Consider the following 19,710-nt stretch of genomic DNA (forward strand, 5'->3'; position numbering starts at 1 on the left):
TTTCAGCAGAAGGGCTCACCAAGGAAGGAAAGAGAAAATAATTTTGAAAGGGCTCCATCACCCTCAGTCAGGGTCCAAAAATAGAGAGACAGGCCAAAGGATAATCAGCTAGAAAAGATACAAGAACGATGACTTCACAAACCAAAAAAAAATGTCTCTGGACCCCTGTGCTGTTGTGGGTCTGGTACCTAAGACATCTAAGCAAGTAAGATCCTACTGCTTCTAGGATCTGAACTTCCTCTCTGAAAACTTATTTTTCTCTAAGGCCAATTAGCCTGTCTTCACTCCCCGAGTCTTCAAAAAATCCCATCAAGTTCTACTTTGATAGCTTCATTTTTGAAATCTATTTGGTCTACTAGAAACCTTGTAGAGCTACATGTTAACAGTATGATAAAGACATTTCTGAGAACTAAGATTCAGTGGGGAGTCCTCCCAGATCCATCCTCCAGGAAAGGACTGAGATCAGTCCCTTCAACTCTGGCCATACTACTTCTGATGCCATCTCTACTTTTGGAGTCAATGAATGTGGGATCCAACCCCCTTGTGGTACCAACTTTAGACCCAATAGCCCTGGTGACTTCAACTTCTCCTTCACTTTCTCTTTGCCAGTGTACTTGAGTTGAGTAGAGTCCAAGAGCCAGAGCATCAGAGTTGAGGCACCGACAGTGGAGTCTGCTCTGAGGTTTTCAGAGCAGTCTTTACCACATGTGGCTTCAGCCCTGGATGGCTCAGTTCCAAGGTCCTCCTCGGAGCCATCCACCTTTGGACTCAAGAAGACTACCAGTTCAGCTGTTATGGGTTGTTTTCCCTCAGCTCCATTGGTTGATTTGGTTTGCAAGGCTGTGGAGAGGGCCTTGGCTGGACCAAGACAACTGGTGCATGCACAGAGTTTAGATCTGTCCCGACTCCTGTTGGACCCTATCCCTTCTTCCTCTTATTCTTGTCGACAGGGACAGATGGATCCAATTAGCTTTGAGACCATTTGCCTTATGAGCTCCACGTCTGATTCTGAGGGGTCTCCTTCAGAGGTCCCAGGGCACATTTTCTGGAAGAGGACTTGCAAGCGGAAGCATACTGACTCCTCTGCAGATTCAGTCACTGAAGACACAGACTTAGATGAGGAAGAAGGCAGCTCCCCAAGATCCCCACTCTCTAGAAGAAGTCTCCTTTGGAGACTTCCTAGAATTAGTAAAGCGGGGGGGGGGGGGTTGTCCACTGACACTCCTTATAATAATGAGTCGGTGTTTCTCGAAGCTTGTTTGGCCCTTTAATGTCCTGGGAGGTCCCACCTCCTGATGCCTTAATTGACTTCATCATCCAGAAGGCTTGGAAGGAACATGATGTAGCACAGTATATCCTAAAAAAGCCAGATAAAATTCTAGTTGCCCCCAAGGCAGAAAAAATTGGACTAAACGTTCTAGTTTTCATGGTGGTAGCAGCAGCCACAAAAAAGGAAATGACTGTAGAATGTTGCTCAGTCCGTCTCTCTAACGGTGGATCACTGGCATTGGACAGACTGAGGAAATGCACATATGCTTCAGCGACATTTGCTGTGCAGGTGCTGAACTATATAGCACACCTGATATGATTCCAGCAGTATTTGATTAAGGAGCTTTCAAATTCCCTGGCAGGTAACTTACCTTTGGATATCTAGAAAACAGTGTATACCTAACTGCCTACCATACAGTCATCTTTCATTGTGGCCATGAGACTACTATCTAATGCAGCAGATGACACAGAATGGGCAGCCAGCATAGGTATTACCATGCAAAGTCATGCCTGGATGCGGCTCTGTGATTTCGCAGAAAGCTTTAAGACATCCTTCATAAATGCCCCTTATGATGGTTCCACCTTATTTGGACCAAAATTAAAGGAAATGCTTGCCAGGAAGGCACAGGACAGTAAGACCTTGCCTGTCATAGGGATCCAGTTGCTACTCCTCAAAGATCCTTTTCCAGGAATCAAAGAGGAGGGAGGAAAATGTGGTTCAAGAAATCACAAGGTTTTCACTAGGTCATTTCTGGGGACAGACCTCCCCAAGGCAGAGGACGAGGCAACTCCATGGGGCATCACTCACAGGGCAGAGGCAATCTGCAAAAGCAAGGTTTCCTGGACCTTTCCTAGACAAACCTCAACAGCTTCTCTGAACATTTGCACAACTGCTGCATTCTGGAGGCAGTCGGGGGATGCTTCTACTTACACCCTCTAGCCTAGCAAAGAATAGTTTCTGATTCTTGGGTGCTAAGGGTCATCACCAGAGGTTATACAATATCCTTTTTAGAATCCCCAGAGACAAAACAAAAGATTCCTGATACTCCACCCAATCATTTGGAATCTTGAACAACAGAAGTTTCAAAGTTGCTGGCAAAAGATATCCAACAAGTCCCCCAAAACCAACTGGGAACTGGAGTCTGTTCAAGTTCTTTTCAGTTCCAAAAAAGATGGGGTACCTAAAAGCAATATTGGATCTCAGCAATCTGAAAATATGTAAAACAGACAAAATTCCTGATGGTCATGGCACAGTTCCATTCTAACTTTGGTGAAAAAGACTGATTGGATGATCTATATCAATCTTCAGCATGCCTACTATCATATCAAGATCCGGTAGTAGTCCAGGAAATTCCTCTGTTTCCAGCTGGAAGCCAGTAAATATCAGTTCAGAGCCTTTTCATTTGGTCTCACCACATCTTCCTGGGTGTTGACCAAGATAATGACAGCCATTATAGCTTATCTACTGCTACAAGGCTTCCAAGTCTTCCTGTACTTAGATAATTGGTTTCTAACTGCTACCTCCAAGGATCTACTGTTGCTACACCAGTCATTCCTTCTATTCCTGACACCTTGTTTTGGTATTTCAGTAAACTTCAATAAGCAAGCTATCACCTGCTCAGAGGATATAATTTATAGGTTGCCACACAGATACTGTGCATCACATAGGAAAACATCCCCAGGCATGAGTCAAATCCATAAGGTTTTGTAGCTCTGTAAGTAATTGACCTCAAGCTTGACTCATCCTGTGACTCTTAGGATGAATTACCTTTTCTATAACTCTGATTCCTTTGGCCAAATATCACATGAGAGTGCTACAGTTTGATCACAAAGCTTCAGCTTCTTCGCAACAGGATTCTCCTGACAAAGAGATTATATTCAGTGGATTTCATCGGAGACAGTTTTCAGAGCAGACTCTTCTGTCCCCTTACTGTCAAGGCCATAGTCACCACGGATGGTGTACCTTGGGTTGGAGGGGATGCATTTCAATGGGAAGACAGTTCAAGTAACGTGGTCGTCAATAGAGACCAAATTTCACATCAGTGTCTTGGAGTTGAGGTGGTCCTCCTAATGTTGCAGGCATTTCAGGACATGATACCCAAGGTTGTGATAGCCATCCACTCGGACAACATGTTATGGTTTGGTATATCAACAAACAAGGTGGAACGTGCTCGTACCCTCCTTACTGACAGTGAGAGTTTGGCAATGGATGATGTCTTTGAATGTCTTTCCAGTAGCAACGCACATTCCTGGGACGTCCAATAATCTAGAAGACTAGTTTTGTAGAACGGTCTGTTGCCTCATGAGTGATCTTTTATCAAAGCAGTGGCAACAGAAATTTTCAGCCATTGGGGCCAACCTTGCTGCAACCTCTTTGCATCATACCTCAACAACAAATGCAGCAGTTACTTTTCCCTCATTCCTCCACAGGGACAGTCACCAAGAGATGCTGTAGTCCATATTTGGTCCCCAGTTCTGCTTTATGCCTTTCTACCAATACCCCTCATCACCAAGTTCATTTAGAAAGCTATGGAGTGCAAGACCAGGGTAATCCTCATTACCGCTTCCTGGCCTCAACAGGTATGATTCTCCGTTCTTAGGCCTCATCATCTTTACACACTGTGGGTTCTGGATCCCATTCCTAATGTCCTCAGTCACCTGTCTGGGCTACCTGTGCTGGATCTCAAGGTCCTCACTAGCTAGACAACACAACCCCCCCCATAAACCCACACCATCAACTACAACTAACAATCTCCCCACTAGCTTCTCTTTCTCTCCTGTTCCTACCTCCAAAATAAAACAACTACTAACTAAACTTAAAACCACCAGATTAGCAGCAGACAACCTCCCAAGTGAATACAATCAACTTGCAGCTGACATTCTAGCCTACCCCGTATTACTCTTGATTAACAGATCTCTGTCAGAAAGTTATGTTCCCACAGTAGTTAATAAAAAATATTAATAAGTATAAATACATTTGTCTCAGTCAATAAAAAAAAAATAACACATATTATAGGGGAAAAACAAAATAGTGTCAGGAAAATAAAAACAAGAGAATATAAACAAAGTATAATAAAATGATTATAATTAAAAAAAAGTGACAATAGAGAAAGAAATATCTCTTTTTGAAAAGTTTATGTTTAGAAAGGTTTTAATAGAAGTGGGGGTAGAAGATCCAGGTAACAATAGTCATAGAAGAATAGTAGTCAGGTAAATACACCAGCATATGCAGGTGGTAAGAGAAGAGAGAAAAGTGAATAAGAAAAGATAAGCAGAGCATTGTGGGAGAAGTGAGTAATGTAGAGGTATGTAGGTATTTAGACTGTTACAGAATTTCTTTTATATGTTGAGCATAGCTGAAAAAAATTGAAAGTGCTTTAGCAGTTATCGAATAGTTGATAGAAGATGAGATTTGAAGGTGAGTGAGGTAGGAAGGAGAGTAGGTAACAAAATCTGCTTTATATTTTTATAGGCACAGTCAGCTTTGAAATATGAAGTTTTGTATAGGTTTGTAGAGATGTCGTTAGATTTAGAGAGTGGAGTAGGAAGAGAGATGAGTTGGAGCTAAAGCATATTATAGGGTTAATATGAAAGGTATGAACAGTTAGAAGGTTGAAAAGTGTTTTGATTGGCATTTGTATTGTACTATGAGATGAGGTGTCAGCTTAGAAAGTGGATTTGTTCTGGCTAGTCAGGAGGTGGGGTAGTTGGGTCTAGAGGGATATTGTCATATAGAGGTTGTGTAGTTATGTTGTATAGAAAATAGATGGTACTTGTCAATTAGTATGTGGGAAGAAAAGAGTATTCGGGTGTTTTTTTCTTTGGGTTTGGAGTAAGTGGGGGTTTGATTGCCATTCTTAGAGTATGTTACTATGTAACTGGGTTATAGTTTTGAGGATTTTAGTTTGAGGGGAGAGAGCAGAAATTTTTGGAGTCATCTAGATTGTTAGAATGCAGAGAAACCATGAGGTTGAGCTGTTAAATGTAAGTGGAGACAGATGGAGCATAGGATTGGCCCTAGGGGAGAGGAGGAATAGTGGGTTAGTAAGGGTTTTTAGAAAGAATATGAGGTTTAGCTGAGTGAAGATCATTAATATAGATGGAAAATAGATGGGTCAACATAATTGATAGGTCAAAGGACAGAGAGTGCATGATATGCAGAATAGAAGGCTAGTGATATTACATGTTGTTGAAGGCTTGTTGATCTCTAATTATACTGCAGAGGATTAAAAGGGTACAGGGACATTATTGTGGTGACAGGAGGTAAGTAGGATGAGAAACCATGTTGAAAACTTTAGTAAGAGTTAATAGTTAAGTTGACAGTTAGCCAGTTGCTTAATATTACATGGGAGCAGCAGTCTGTAAATGATAGCACAGGTGTGGGGATTTTGCCATAGTTATTGGCAAGAATATAAGGCACTGCTTTAGAGAAATTTTTTGAGTTGCCAGTTTTGTGTAGAGGAAGGGTATAAGAATAGCAGCAGATGAATTAGGGGAGATGGAGGGGAAAAGCCATCTGTTGATAAGGCCAGATATAGGTAGAGAATACAGAGGCTCAATTTTTGGAAGGTAAAAGAGGTTTAAGGACTTGAGCCAAGGATGAAAGAGAAGAGTATAATGGTTATTAGAGAGATGTATTCAGTTTCTCACACTGGATTTGAGGGATTGGGGAAGGAGGATTGGAAGTGGAAGAAGGCTTGTATACGGTGTCTCTGGTTGGCTGGCTAGAGAAGAGAGATAGGATGGCATTGGTATTTAAAGGTTATCTGAGTTGGGTTTGCTAGCAGGAGAGCAGTGGTTGGAAGCAGATGGGAACAGAAGTTGGTAAGGAAGATTGAGTCAAGGAGAAGAAAAGTGGATGGGTTGTGGTTCGGGGATGGCCTGGGTTTGATGCCTCACGTTTGTTAAAGGAGAGATTGGAGTCATTTTTAAGTAGCATATGGCTTTTGTATCATATTCTTAGTTGTCTGAATTGGGTTTGAAAGGTATGAGTTTGTGTATCATTTGGATTTTTGTCCAGGCTTTGAGGTATCAGATGGGTTTTCTGTAAGTTAAGTTTTTTTCGGTTGCATATTTAGCTATGGTCAAATAGGTACATATACTCAGATGGTTTTGTATGGACCAAAGTGAATCTGGAATATTAAGATGCATAGTTAGCAGTGGAAGTGGACAATGTTTCATGGTGGACTTTGACTTTACATCTAATAGAGATATTTCATGGCTGTGGTTCAATTGGTTTAAGCGAACGTGAATTTGAATAAGCTCATGAGTAAGGTTGGTTATAGATAATCCGCGGTTAAATAGGGGAGTAGTCACTTTGAGGGATCTTAAAGAGTTGGTTGAGTAAGGTTGTATTTAGATCTGGGAAAATAGGTTGGTTTTCAGGATATTTAGATCTGAGGTAGGTTTGTGATTGGTATGTAGAGGTATATAGTTGGATAGAAGGGGATAGTAGAGGAGTTGGGTGGAAAGATCATTTGAGAGAGTTTAATGTGCTGTACAAGGTGTGAACTATTAATAAAATTAGAGTTTCCTGGGGTCACCAGATTAATAGGTCAATCAGGATATTTTATAAGGTATTATTATTGGGATAGGAAGGTAGGTATGAATATTTGACATTATTAGCAATATTGATATTTTGTTGTCTGTGCATAGGTTAATAGGCAGCTGACATTTCTGGCTTCTATTAGGGCAGTCTTGAAGTTTAAGCTTTATTATATGGTTTTGTGAGTCTTTAGGAAAGTAAATTTTTTGAGTAGTAGTTGGATTTCTCTTTTTAGCCCATAACCAGGGAATATGGTTTTGTTCAGTGATGCTTATTCTAATGAAGTTTCGGATAGGCATTTTAACTCATTATTAATTGGTTTCAGATATTAAGCTAGAGGTGTATAGTGAGGACATTAAGAGAAGGGGATTAAGATTAGCTATGAGGGCAGGAGTTTTATTAATAGGCATAGGGGGTTGGAGAGGTACTGTTAATTAGAGGTTGTTATAGATGGTATTTTTATATGTAGCTGGTGTTATTAAGACCTAATATGCAGGGGTAGAGGTATGTAGAAGGTATGGGTGTAGAGGTATGGTAAGTATAGTTATAGGTAAGAATGGATAAAGTGGTTTTTGTGAAGGTGGAATTATTAATATGTATAAGTGAAGTTTTGTAAAATATTTAAAGTATGCAGAATAATGATATGTAATGATGTAAAGAGAAGTATGTGAAAGTAGGAAAGTAATAGACGGGTAAGATTTGTAGTGTGGTAAGTGGTAGTGTGAAGGTTGGGTAGAGGAAAGTGGTTTGATAGAAGAGAGAAAGAGTTGAGGTAGGAAGAGGGTAAGAGAAAGTGAGAAGAAGAGTGAGGTAGAGAGATGTAGCAGAGTGGGGAGGTGTAGTGGCGATGCTGTAGGTAGCAGATTGTAGTGTGATAGGAGTAAGTTGTGTTAGTGTAGAATTGGGTGTGTGGTGAAAATTGGGTGGTGGTGGGGTGTGTGTGTAATGTGATAATAATGGTGGCAGAGTATAATGTTGGAAGCATTGGTGAGAGTGTAGTTGTAAGCAGTGAAGTTGTAGGAGTGGAAAGGGCTTAGGGGGATAAGGGGGGGGGGGGGGGGTGGGAGGGTAGGGGCAGGGTAGGGGGGGCGGAGGGAAGAAAGGAAAGAATGAAGGGCTGAAGAAGAGGAGTCCTGGAAAGAAGACAACAAGTGAGAAAAGAAGAGAGGCAAGAGAGGAGAGGGTAGAGGTGAGAGGTGGGAGTGGGAGGTGAAGAGGGGAGAGGGGAGGATGGGTAAGATGTGGAAGTGGATAAAGGTGGATAAAGATATTAGACCCTAAGGCACAGAATTAGGACACAGGGTTTAACTAGAGGAAGGAATCTAGTAATGGTGGGCTAGGAGAGCGAAGAGAAAGAAAGAAAGGAAGAAGTAGTAGCTAGTAAGATAGAGGAGAGAGGAGGATGAGGATAAGTTAGACAGCAAGTAAAGAGGTGGGGTAGCACACCCAGAATTCTATGTATGCCACAGCTGAGGTATTTCAGGAAGGAGGCTGAAGGAGAGGAGGAGAGGAGAGGAGATAGATTTGGGCAAGCAGGAGCAGGATAAAAAAAAAAAATGTGAGATAGGCTAGAAGTGGAACCTGTGAATGATGACTGAGGGGGGGGGGGGCTGCTGCTATACCAAACAAAGACTCACACCACCCTACAGAGGTAGTTAGAGTATATAGGGGATACAGTCTTTAGTTAACTCTATGGAAAGTCTCACACACGTAATTCCCCTACACAAAGGAGGGCCCTCCACAGATCTAACCAGTTACTGCCCCATAGCTATTCTCTCGCCACTCTCCAAAATACTAGATAGTTGCATTCATTCTCAAGTGTCAGATCACCTCCTTGCTAGCAACCTCCTCTCCAACACACAACACGGTTTCCGACCTAACCATAGCACCACCACCGCCTTACTCTCTTTCTCTAACATTATCCTACAAAATAAAAATGCAGGTTATCTCTCCTCAGCTACCTTCCTGGACCTCTCTAAAGCTTTTGACATGGTCCCACACAAACAACTCATCTCTCTTCTCAATAACCTATCCTTCTGTCAACCAGTCATCAACCGGTTTCAGAGTTACCTATCTGATCGCCAACAAGCAGTTGTTTGGCAGGACAACCTATCCCCCCAACTACCAGTCTCCATAGGAGTTCCCCAAAGGTCCATCCTGGGACCCCTACACTTCTCTATTTTCACCAATAACCTAGCCTCAGCCACAACACATGGCACACTCATACAATATGCACCAGATGACTCAACCATCATCTGCACAGCCCACCCCCTACCCGAACTGCATAAAGTCACACAGGAAGCATTTGCTTTTATTGAAACTTGGTTATCCGATGCCCAACTAATACTCAACCCAAACAAAACAAAATTACTAATCTTCCAACCCACCAAACTTACCCTAGACAGCTCTTACTTTAACATCACAGCAAAAGACAACACCACCATCCATCCTACAGAACACACCAAATTGCTAGGAGCAGAAACAGACATTCACATTTCCATGACCATTAAAAAAGTGCACGTAAAACTAGGAGCATTATATAGAAATCAGCAACTACTTACCAAAGCAGCTAAAATTTCGGTAGCAAATTCTCATCTTATCTCTACCCTACTCTATGCCTCTCCAATATTTACTAACCATAGACAATGCGATCTAAATAAGCTCGAAACCTGCTACAACAAAATTGCCAAATTCGTCACAGGGGCTTCCTACCGTACTCACCACTGTCTCTCACTAGCAGAACTGGGCTGGCTAGAGCTCCCCCACCTCCTTCAATGGTACCAACTCACACTCGCCCACAAACTAATAAACCAACCACTAAAAGTCCCATCCCTCCAGAATCTACTCCAACCCTACATAACCACGAGACTACTAAGATCCAGCCACAAAACCTCCTACAGGTCACAAGAGCCATTAACTCTGCTGGAGAAGCATTATTCTCCTGCACTATAGCCAAACTCTGGAACTCCCTCCCATCCTGAATTACCTCTGTAACTTCTTGCACCCACTTCAAATCCTTACTAAAATCACACTTAAAAACTTGCCAGATATGCCCTTGCAATCCCCCCCCCCCCCAGTACCATCCACTCCACCCACCCACTACCTCTCTCGGCCCCCTATCAACAACCTACTCTTAGCAAGCTTGGCTACTCATGTTGCCAGCTACCTACCACATAATACTAACTTCTTGTAGCAACAACTGCTAATGGCTGTTATGTACCTCAAAAACAGATTGTATCAATTGTTCACTGATGAATCTCAACTGCATTTGTAACCATGTTTAGTATATGTCACCGTATTTTAAAATTGTACTATGTTCTACAGCTGTTTTACATCTATGTTTTATTCTTGTATGGCGTCCTTAGCTGGACAAATGTCTATATTTAAATGCTATGTTTTTTAACTGTATAATGCAAAGAATACTTAATGTGGAGCTTTTCTCCCTGGGTCTTCGCTGAAAACGGACATGTGTCCAGTCGGACTCTCCCGGTCAACAAATGTAAATAAATAAATAATAAATAAATAAAACTGACCGCATGGTTTCTATAATTTTAACAATTGCCAGAGATGCCCGGCTTTCTGCCCCATTAATCCATATAATCTCTTTTTCTCAAAGGGACTCAACCAAGCAGATTTAGAAAAGTTAATCTCTTCTCAAAGGGACTCAACCTAGAAAATTTACAAAAGTAAATGGAAAGGTTTTCTGTACAGGTCTCTTCAAAGAGACTGGCCTTTTTTTCAGCCCCTTTACCTGAGATTTTGGAGTTTCTATCAGAGCTATTTAAGACTGGCTGTAGTTAGTCTGCAATTAAAGTCCAAATAGCTGCCATTTCAAATTTTCACATAGGGTACAACAATACAGCCATTGCTTCCTTTAAAGTGGCCAACACCTTCCAAAGAGGAACAGTCTTATTGAGACTAATGATCCGATCCCTCCTTAGATTATTACAATTTTGCTTCAATTACTAACCCAAAAACCTTTGAGACAGCTGCTTCAGTAGATCTGAAGTTTCTATCGTGGAAAACGATTTCCTTGGTTGCTATTACATCTGCAAAACATGTGTCAGTATTACAGGCAGTTTCTTGCTAGCCTCCATTCCTTATTTTTCACAAGAACAAAGTGTCCCTGAGAACAAACCCTTTGTTTCTTCCCAAAGTAGCTTTGGAATGTAACTTGAACCAACAGATTGATTTGCCAATTTTCTTTCCAAAAATTCTATCAAAAGAGAATATACTCTACATACCTTAGATGTCCATAGGCAACTTAGATTCTGTTTTTATCATACTGAGTTTCGGAAAATCAGATCAGTTGTTTATATCCTTCTCCAAGACAAAACTTAGATAACTTATGTCTAAAGTAACCTGATCAAAATGGCTAGCAGACAATTCATTCGTCAAAAAGCATATCCTTACAATCAAAGCCTAAGGTGCATTCTGCCAGGGCAATAACAACAACTGCATTTACAAAAAGAGTGCCTGCTAGTGAAACGTGTTGTAGCAACTTGGTCCTTCAACTCAAACCTTTGTATCACATTATGAATTAAATGCGCAGTGCAGGATTCACGTCTTTTGGCTCTGTATACTCAGGAATGTCCTTGAGTCCACCTAGGTCCTTGTCAGGTAGCTTGGTAATCTGTTCTACATGTTGAATCAGATGAAAATAGACAACATCACATACAAAAGTTATGTACTTACCATAATGATAGATCCATGTTGTCTTATTTTCATGTGGTTCAACACCCCTTCCTCCTTCCCCCTACCAAATTGTCACTTTTACCCTTTTAGGGATTGACCAGACCTTCTCTGGACCCTGTCTGACCCTTTGTACCACTTAACTTATATAATGATCTCCTTGTCCTCTTCTCTATTATTTCATACATGATTTATCACCAGTTGAGGTCATCTAGCAAACTAATCGGAGGTAATTCAGGCAGGAGAGAGGAACTGTGGGTAGGGGAGGAGTCAGAGCTGTTGGATCCAGTACTGTGGTATAAGGCACCGAGGTCATCTCTGACTGGATCCAACAACCCGCATGTTGAACCAAACAAAAATAAGATAACACGGATCTTTTTTTATGGTAAGTACATAACTTTTGCTTTTTGACCATCCAAGGACTTGTGTCATCTATTTTGATGGTTCCATTAGCTAAATTAAACACGAGGAAGATAAACTGATTTCTCAAGTACACCTAAGACCAGCAGCACCAGCTGCTGGAAGTTACCATTCTAGTGTTACAGTGTGTCAGGACACAGCTAATGTGAAGGATATAGTAATTGCAAAGAAATGAGAAGGTGCTAGGCTAGCAGCCAGTATCCAAATGAACCAATAGCCCTGTAAGCCTCATATCCAGACTGGAGAGCCCACATATTGGACCTGAAATGTGCAGGGAGCAAAGACTACACATAGAGATGATGGCAATCACCCATGCCTTGAAGGCTTCTAAGGATGTCTGGATTCTGAATGTCATCACAATCTGCTCAGCAGTCATGTACATAAACAAATGAATTACCTTTGCAGGCTGGTCCTGCAAGTGTGGGATCAGGACTTGCAGTCCAGTATGTCCTTGAAAGCTACCTATATAGCATCTCAGGAGAATGTAATAGCAGAACACTTAAGTATGACCTCTGTGAATCTACATGAATGGGTACTGCACAGGGAAGTGTTCCTAGTTCTGACAGTCACATGAAGACTCCCAGGAGAAAATCATTCTGATTTTCCAACCAACAGTTTTAAAAATTTTCCTCGAGAACCCCTCACAAGCTGGTTTGGTAGTGGATGCCTTCTATCATAACTGGGAGGGTCTGTTTCTCTGTGTTTCTCTCCATGTCCTTGTTCCCCATCTGTTTCTCCGTTTTCTCTCCATACCCTTGTTCCCCAGGGTGACTACAGAAGATCAAAGAGCAGAGGTCAGAAATAATTCTTTCAGCCCTCTTTTAGCCATAGCAGAACTAGCTTTCTTATCTTATTCCGATGGTAAGTGACAAACCTTTTCTACTGCATAAGTATGAGAACCTCATAATGTTGTGCAGGATGTCCCTGATACATACCAATCTGAGTACATTGAACCATACAACATGGAGGATATGACCTTATTACTCTTCATAGGAGGTTCCTAGGCTTTTGGCCCTGAGGCCCTTATAAGCCTAGTCAAGAGTTTAGTCCATGTTTAGACAAGTCAGCACCCAGAGCCCCTGTCCAGCAGGCACAGAGGTGGAATCCCAGTAGTGTATTTTCTGTTTCCCATCCAGTTATCCAGATTGCACTTAAAAAGGGATAATGAGGTACCCTTCTTGATGTAGAGAGGAAGTCTGTTCCATGGATTGGGGATTCTCTGGGACACAAATCTGTCCCATCAGCAAGTCCTATTGATATCACAGACTAGGTTGAGGTCGCGCATATGGGTTGCTCGAGTGGAACTTGACTTGCAGATGTGCAGCAGTCCCATCAAGGCAGGGTCTGAGATTGCTTTGTATGTCAGACAGAGGTCACCTCTGAGGAGTCTGAATAAAACTGAGTAGAGGGACAGGGCTTTTAGCCTATCTGTGTAGGATAGGTGTTTGAGGCCCTGGATTTTCCTGGTGCGGAACCTCTGTGGTCTCTTCAGCTGCTGCATGTGCTTTGCGAGGTACATGCCGAAGGGGACGTTGTACTCAGTAATTGACCTTAAAAGGGAATAATACCAGGATCTTATGACCTCTTTGTCCCTGGATGAGATACCCTTACTTATAGGTTCATAGGTTCATACTAGGCTGTCTGCCCTGGGGCGTTTATAAGCCTAGCCCGATTGTGTTTGGCTTACGCCACCCCTTGATTTGAGTATACTGTGCCCTTTTTAAAGTTTAGTTTACTGTGCCTCTGTCTAATAGTGACATGGAAGTAATCCCCGGGACAAACCTACGATCCCCCATCCACTCATCAAGATTCTTCTTGAAGAGAGTCAGTGAGGTGCTCTGCCTAACATGAATTGGAATTCTATTCCAGAGCGAAGGGAGCCTCTGGGTTATGAATCTGTCCCTCCAGCATGTTCTATTTATTTCTGTGCTGAGGTTCAAGTCCCTCGAGCGTGGCTCTAAGGGATTTAGATTTACTGAGGTGGAGCATGTCCATTAATTCTGGGTTGGACATAGCTTTATATGTCAGGCATAGATCGCCTCAGTAGGCGGTATGCAACTGAGTAGAGCTGGAGTTTTTAACCGAGCAGCATATGGCATCTGTTTGAGTCCCTTGATCCTCCTGGTGAGGTACTTTTGGGGTCTTTCTAATTGCTGCAGGTGTCGGGTAAGGTACATCCCAAAGGGGGCATTGTATTCTATGATGGGCCTGATGAGGGATGAATAAAGGGGCACGATTACCTCTCTTGATCTAGATGTTGAATCCTTTCATGATGAGGTGGGCTATGTAGAAGGTCTTTCTAACCACTTTCGCAATGTGGTTGTCAAAGGAGAGATTGCTATCAACTTGGGTCCCCAGATCCCTAATTACTTTCTCTGTACTTAATGGGTTACCACCTATGTGGTAATTTGTGGGCACATTGTTTTTGCCAAAGGGTATGACTATACACTTTTTGGCATTTAGCTTTAGACCATGGCTCTGGCACCAGTTATCCGTCTCTGCGAGTCCTTTTTGAAGGATGTTTGTGTCAGCTGGAGAGTCGATTATGGCGCCCAGTTTGCAGTCATCTGCGAACTTGGTGAGCCATAGTCCTCCCACGTTGGCCTGTACCTCAGAAAAATAAATACCGAACAAGAGAGGTCCCAGGACAGAACCTTGTGGGATGCCACTTGTGACTGGTTTTGAGTCTGACATGGCTCCAGCAACTCTGACTCTGTGGGTTCTGTCTTTGAGCCAGTTTGTGACCCATCTTGTGACATAGGGGTTTATATTTAGGCTGGATAGCTTATCTATGATGCCCGAGTGGGGTATTGTGTCAAATGCCTTTGCGAGGTCCAGATAGGCTGTGTGGACTACCTTCCCTTCATCTATGGCTTTGGTGACTGTTTCGAAGAAGTCGACCAGGTTCAAAAGGCAGGATCTGCCCTTGATGAAGCCAAATTGGGTAGGATCTAGTGTCTGTAGGTCCCCAATGTCTTTGTTTATGAGTTCCATGATGATCCTCTCCATAGCCTTGCATACTAGCTAGTCAGGCTTATGGGGCGATAGTTTCCAGGGTCCGCAGAAGCGCCACCTTTGTGGAGTGGGACCACTGTTGCTGTACGCCATTCTTTGGGCACATATCCTGTAGTGAGGCTGAGATTGTACAGCAGTTTTACTTGAGGGATTAGTTCTTCTTAGAGTTCATGTAGGACGCAACCCAGGACACCATCTGGTCCCATGGAAGCAGTGTTTTTTGCTTTGGAGAGGGCGGCCTTCACCTGAGCATCAGAGATGTTTGGGAGGCTGCACACTGCCGGGATAGATACTTGCTCTTTTGGGGGGGTGGAGAAGTTTGCACTGAACCTGTCTGCCAGGATATTGGCGAGGTCTGTGGGTTCAGTGTATTTTTTGTCATTTAGAATCAACTCAGAACAAGTCTGGGAGTTGCATCCCAGGTTCCTAACATAACTGAAAAAAGCCTTATGATTGTCTTTAGTGTCCTGTGCAATTTTTCTCACGAAGCTGGCCTTGGAGGATTTTATGAGGGATCGTAATTTTTTGCTAGTACTGATCAGAGATGCCTTCCCTTTTAGCGATTTTGCTCTATCATGTAGTAGCTTTCTCCTTCTGTTGTACAGTTTATTTATGGTTGGGGTCCACCAGACTGGACGCCTGCCTTTGGATGATTGGGTCTTAATTTTTGGGATAGCATGATCCATGCATTCCTGGAGATGTCCGTAGAATGCGTTTATATAGGATTCTGCAGTTTGGGCCGTAGTTTCCACTGGCTCTGGGGCCTTGAAGGATTCCACTTCAGTTTTGAGAAGTGTGAAGTTCGCTTTGAGAAGTTTTTCACTGTGGTTTTCTGGGCTGCGGGTGGGGTCAGGATGTGGATATCCAGTGAAATTAATTTATGGTCTGATCTTACCAATGAGGGATATACTTCTGGTATGGAGCATAGAGTCCCCATGTTGGTAATGATCAGGTCTAATATGTTTTCCCTCTTGTGGGAGTGGTGGCTAGTTGTTCCATAGCATTTGAGTTTATAAATTCCAGGAACCTTTGGGCTAAGGTGCTGGGGCTTGAGTAATGCTCCCAGTCTATGTTTGGGTAGTTGAAGTCACCCAATATAATGGTGTTCGGAGAGATCTTAGTGTTCTCCAATGTTTTCAGGAAAGCCGAGTGGGATTCCTGACTTTGAGAGGGTGGTCTGTAGGATGCTATAAACTGAAAAGCAGTTTTGCCCACTGTCAGTTGCACATGGATGTTCTCCGATACTTCGTGCACTGCCACTAACCTGGAGGTATGGATATCCTTGATAAATATGGAAACTCCCCCTCCTTTTGTGGTTCGGTCCGGGTTTTGGGGCCGAAAAGCATGATATGAGGTATAACCTGGTAGTGCTCTCTGGAGCCTTGAACCAGGTTTCTGTCACTGCACAGATATCGATGTTCTACATACTGAAGAGAGCTTCGAGTGCATGCATCTTGAGGTTAAGACTTCTGGCATTTAGCAGCATTACCCTTAGTTTCTTGTTCCTTGTGCTGTCTATGGAGGTGGGTTTGACTTTTGAGCCTTGCCTAAAAAAGGCACTATGGGGGTGGCAAGAGCTTTTGCCAATATCCGAAAGCCCAGGGGTGACAGGTGCAAGCTGTCCCTAGCGAAGCAACGTGACTTGTCGAGCATGTCATCCCAGGCTGACAGACACTGGATCCCCTTTGAATGACACCAAAATTTTAGCCAATTGTTAAAATCGATCATTTTGTCTTTATACTGTGGCATCATTCTAGGTGAGGGTAAGATGCTGCTCAAGGTCAGGGTCATACCGACCTGGGCTACATGATCAGAGAGCTCCTTTATGTCTCTTTTCATGTAGTCGAGGGAGGTACGTCTCAGGTCATTCACGCCAGCATGTACAATGACTGAGTCATGTTTGTATTTGCTTTGGAGTGACCTGAGTGCTTGCGTTATGTGGTGGATCCTAGCGCCCGACAGGCAGCTCACTGTGACCTTCTCTTTATTTAGCCTGGTGACGTCAGTGTGTCTGACAATAGAGTCACCTATTACAAGGGTATCAGGTGTGTTATTCAGCCTTAAGGGCTGTGACTGCTCGGCACACTGACTTTGTGTGCTATGTGTTGTACGTGTTTTGTTTTGGGGTAGCATTTGCTTGGATGTCTGCTTTGGAGGTCTCTGTTGCTTAGGTAGATTTTTATTTAGAGCCTCCGAGTATGTTTTTGTGTTTTTATGTGTTTGGTTCGCTGTTGTGGTGGGACTATGTGATACTGGAATTGTGTTGTGTGAGGTTACCTTCTCCTCCTGACTGGTTACACCAGTTTTGAGATGAGAGAGCTCAGCCTCCAGTTTGGCTATATGGTTGCATCTCTCACATATATTTGAACCTGTTTGGAGGAGGAGAGGGTTGTCCGTGTACATGAGACAGTTGTAACATTGCCTCAAAATTCCCAGATTCACCAGCTGGACTGGAGAGGAACCCATTGACTGACCTTTGGACATGCTAGAGTAATATAGGGAACTGAATTAAAATGGACCAATAGGGGACAAGGTAATCGTAGATAGTATAAGAGTAAGTAGTGCTTATGGTTTATTAGTGCTAACTTGTAAGATTACTTACTTGGACCAGTGAGGGGCCTTAGAATGAGAATATGGTGTTTAATTTGAGAGATAGAGCAGTTCTAAGGGAAAAAGTGAAGAGCAGACTTTGTGGAGCCAGGAATAGTTTAAACCCAATTAGGTGGCACTGCCCGATGTTGCGCTATGCGCAAAAACGCGCAAAAGAGGGTTTTAAGAGAAGGAGATCAAGGAGTTTGGAATTGACCCAAAATGGCCAATAAAACTACAGTTTCAAGGCATTAACCACTCCCACAGGGGCAGGCAGGCTGCTCAATGTTTATCACTGCCACTGATGAACACAGAGACTTCCCTTTAGCCCAAGCAAACAATGGCCTCCAAGAAACTTACAAACAGTTCAGAACAGCAAATCTGTAACTGAACTTTTTTAAATCTCAGAAAAATGGGAAAAAAGCAAGATTTTTTTGTTTTTTTTTTAAGGAAAGCAGAGGTTCACAAGTATCAACAACTTAGAACAGTGCAGTAAATGACCCCACACTTGAGTGCTAGGCCAGAGACAGATAAAATGCAAGTTTTAAGAAAAAAACGATTTTAAAAATAAGTGCAGGCAGGAAATTCAGTAATCAGCTCTAGGTTATGTTCTAAGTACACTTACCAATACAGAAATCAAGTTTAACAAGCCAGAAAATGCTCAAAATTAGGTGGCAATGCAGAAAAACTTAACAAATAATCTGAAGCAAAATACTTAAAATCTCAAAAGTGTCTCCTTTCTTCTCTCAACGTTTTCTCCTCTTGGTGGGTGCTTCACCAACAGCCAACAAGTCCAAAAAGACGCCAAAACCATGAGGCAATCGGGTTTTAAGAGAGGGAGATCAAGGAATTTGGAATTGACCCAAAATGGCCAATAAAACTACAGTTTCAAGGCAATAACTACTCCCACAGGGGCAGGCAGGCTGCTCAATGTTTATCACTGCCACTGATGAACACAGAGACTTCCCTTTAGCCCAAGCAAACAATGGCCTCCAAGAAACTTACAAACAGTTCAGAACAGCAAATCTGTAACTGAACTTTTTTAAATCTCAGAAAAGTGGGAAAAAAGCAAGATTTTTTTTTTTTTTTTTTTTAAGGAAAGCAGAGGTTCACAAGTATCAACAAGTTTCAACAGTGCAGTAAATGACCCCACACTTGAGTGCTAGGCCAGAGACAGATAAAATGCAAGTTTTAAGAAAAAAAACGATTTTAAAAATAAGTGCAGGCAGGAAATTCAGTAATCAGCTCTAGGTTGTGTTCTAAATACAGTTACCAACACAGAAATCAAGTTTAACAAGCCAGAAAATGCTCAAAAGTAGGCGGCAATGCAGAAAAACTTAACAAATAATCTGAAGCAAAATACTTAAAATCTCAAAAGTGGCTCCTTTCTTCTGATGAGGTGGGCCATGTAGAAAGCTTTCCGTACAACAGAAGCAACATGGTGGTCAAAAGTCAGGTTGCTGTCAACCTGGGTGCCCAAATTCCTCACTACTGATTGTGTACATAGGATGTTGTTATTAATGTGATATGTGGGGATGTCACTCTCCCCAAAGGGGATGATGATGCATTTTTGGCATTCAGCTTGAGGCCATGTTTCTGACACATTTGTTTGGGTGAGACCCTCTTGGAGGACATCCACATCACTTGGGGAATTGATGTCTGCGCCCAGTTTGCAGTCATCTGCAAACCTGGTCAGCCATAACCCACTGGTTTTGGCCTGCACCTCAGAGAAGTATATCCCAAATAACAGAGTCCCCAAGACCGATCCCTGGGGTACGCCACTCATTACGGGTCGACTGTGGGAGGTGGCTTCCCCTATTTTCATTAAGTGGGTTTTGTCAGTGATCCAGTTTGCTACTCATCCAGTACCATATGGATTGATGCCTAGTTGAGAGAGTTTATCTATTATGCCCGAGTGAGTAATAGTGTTGAAGGCTTTGGCCAGGTCAGGATAGGTGGTGTGCACCATCTTCCCCTCATCCATGGCTTTGATGACTGTCTCAAAGAAGTCGACCAGATTTAACAGACATGACCTCCCCCTGACAAAGCCAAACTGTGTGAAGTCCAGTGTTTGGAGGTTGCCAATGTTCTGTTAATGAGGTCCATGATAATCCATTCCATAGCCTTGTAGATCAGGCTAGTTAGGCTGATCTACAAGGCTATGGAATGGAGATCAGGCT

The 19,710-nt window shown here is 42.6% G+C and overlaps 1 protein-coding gene across 2 annotated transcripts in view; it reads left to right on the plus strand.

Moving 5' to 3' along the window:
* AASDHPPT (aminoadipate-semialdehyde dehydrogenase-phosphopantetheinyl transferase) overlaps positions 1-19,710 on the plus strand; it is an 871,134-nt gene that overhangs the window by 659,282 nt on the left and 192,142 nt on the right. The gene's annotated exons all lie outside the window — the stretch shown is intronic.

This window comes from Protopterus annectens, chromosome 5.part0 (genome assembly GCF_019279795.1).
Source record: "Protopterus annectens isolate FY-2018-M chromosome 5.part0, PAN1.0, whole genome shotgun sequence".
In the NCBI taxonomy this organism is placed as follows: domain Eukaryota; kingdom Metazoa; phylum Chordata; order Ceratodontiformes; family Protopteridae; genus Protopterus; species Protopterus annectens.